Genomic DNA, 2,370 nt, shown 5'->3' on the forward strand with positions numbered 1-2,370 from the left:
CTCTTTCTTGCGAAAGAAGGTTGGGTCAACTTAACCTTGTTTAAATTTAGACATTTTAAGGAAGCGGGTGAGAGTTTCATACCAGGCTCTTGGAGCTTGCTTCAGACCATAAAATGCCTTGTCTAAGATGTAGCAATGATTGGGATACTTCTCATTTACGAACCCAGGTGGTTGTTCCACGTATACAGTCTCTTCTAATTCTCCGTTCAAGAAAGCACATTTAATATCCATTTGAAATACCTTGAAGTTCTTGTGCGCTGCGTATGCCAAGATAATGCGAACAGATTCCAACGTTGCAACAGGTATGAAGGTTTCTTCATAGTCGATGCATTCTTCCTGACAATATCCCTTAACCACGAGTCTCACCTTGTTCCTTATAACATTCCATTATTTATCCATTTTTTGCGAAATACCCACTTTAAACCTACAACTGATGCATCTGGTGGAGTTGGGATTAGCCTCCAAACTTTGTTTCGTTCAAACTCGTTAAGTTTGTCTTGCATCGCTTGCACCCAATCAGAATGATCGAGAGCAACATTCATTGTTTTGGGTTCAACTTTGGAAACGAATGAGTTAAACATACAAAATTCCACTTTAGAGAATAATGCAGTTTGTTTCGCTTTTATCTGAGATCTCGTAAGAACACCTGCAGAAGATTCACCCATAATTTGGGTTTTCAGGTGATCTCTAGTCCATTTGGTTAGACGAGGATAGTTTGGATCATAAGAGGAATCCAATTCAACATTTACTTCTTCAAATTCTAATTGCACATTCGAATAGTCATTCGCCTCCTTATTCTCCCCCTCGAATAACGAGAGATCCTCTTCTTTAGGAATTGAAGAATCCCCTGTGAATGGAGGTTCGTGATTCATTTTGGGAGGCGAATCATTTGTATCAGAGGATGGGTCAGAAAAAGGAGACGTAGTGCAACCCTCCCCCTTAGGACGTGCATTGGAGTCAAAATTCTCACCCTAGAATATGGTGCTCGTGTCTTGAGGTACTTTCACAGTTGATGACTGATTGTGCATGTCTTTCGCAGCGTCATCAATTTTCTTCTTCAATTCATCTACGCTGTTTTCCGCTACTTTTGCTTCAGATGTGATAGCCTTCTCTGGTTCATCAAAGAGTAGCATGAATTCGTCATACAGATTGGAGATTGGAATAGTGATTGGACTTGGCTTAGGAAAGATTTCCTACGTTTGACTCTCTTTCGTCAAATCCTCTTCAAGTAGTTGTCATCGAATGTAACATAGTAGGTTTCTTCCATCTTCTTTGAGCATTTTTTGAGAACCCTATATGATTTAGAGGTCAGCGAATATCCCAAAAATATACCCTCGTCAGCTTTCACATCGAATTTGTTTCGTTGTTCCTTGGAATTGAAAATGAAACACCTAGAACCAAATACATGGAAAAATTTAACATTATGTTTATGGTTATTTATGATTTCATAGCGAGTGATAGAGAATCGCTTGTTCAGAATGGATCTATTTTGGGTGAAAAAAGCAGTCGCAATAGCATCCACCCAAAAATATAGAGGCAAACATGCGAAAGTGAGCATGGTTCATGCAGCTTCGCACAAAGAGCAGTTTCATCTTTCAACTACACCATTCTGTTGTGAAGTGTAAGGAGCAGAAAAGTTGTGTGAGACTCCCTTTTCAGCAACAAATTCTTCAAGCTCTTGATTTTGAATTCTAGTCCATTGTCACTACGAACATTGTGAACCAACTTTCGCAGTTGAAGCTCAATTTGCTTTATAAAATTCTTGAGTTTAGAAGTAGCTTCAGATTTCTGTTTAAGAAAATACACCCAAGTGAAACGTGAAAAAGCATCAACTATTACAAGAATGTACTTACTACCACCAACACTTTCAATTTCAAACAATCCACAAAGGTCGATGTGTAGAAGTTCCAATGGTTCAATGACTTTCATGTTTACTATTGTTGGATGACTTTTCCTGCTTTGCTTTCCCATCTCACAGGTTGCACAAAAATGATCCCTATCATACTTCAAGAGAGGAAACCCTCGCACATGATCACCAAGAACAAGCTTGTTGATGTCTTTGAAGTTGATGTGCGAAAGCCTTCTATGCCATAGCCAACTATCATCAGAGTGAGATTTCGTAAGCAAGCATATGGCAGGCTTCCCTTGTATCGGGTTTAGATTCAAAGGATACATTTCTCCTTTTCGCTGCGATTTTAAGAGAACTACGTTCGTTTTCTTTTCTATTATTTCAGATCCTTCATCGTCAAAGGATACTTTAAAACCTGTCCCTACAACCAATTGTGAAACACTAATTACGTTGTGTTGTAAGCCTTCCACATAAGCCAACTTTCGAATCGAAAAATCTTTTTTCTTTATCATCCCATAGCC

This window comes from Lactuca sativa, chromosome 9, assembly GCF_002870075.4.
Source record: "Lactuca sativa cultivar Salinas chromosome 9, Lsat_Salinas_v11, whole genome shotgun sequence".
NCBI classification, from domain to species: domain Eukaryota; kingdom Viridiplantae; phylum Streptophyta; class Magnoliopsida; order Asterales; family Asteraceae; genus Lactuca; species Lactuca sativa.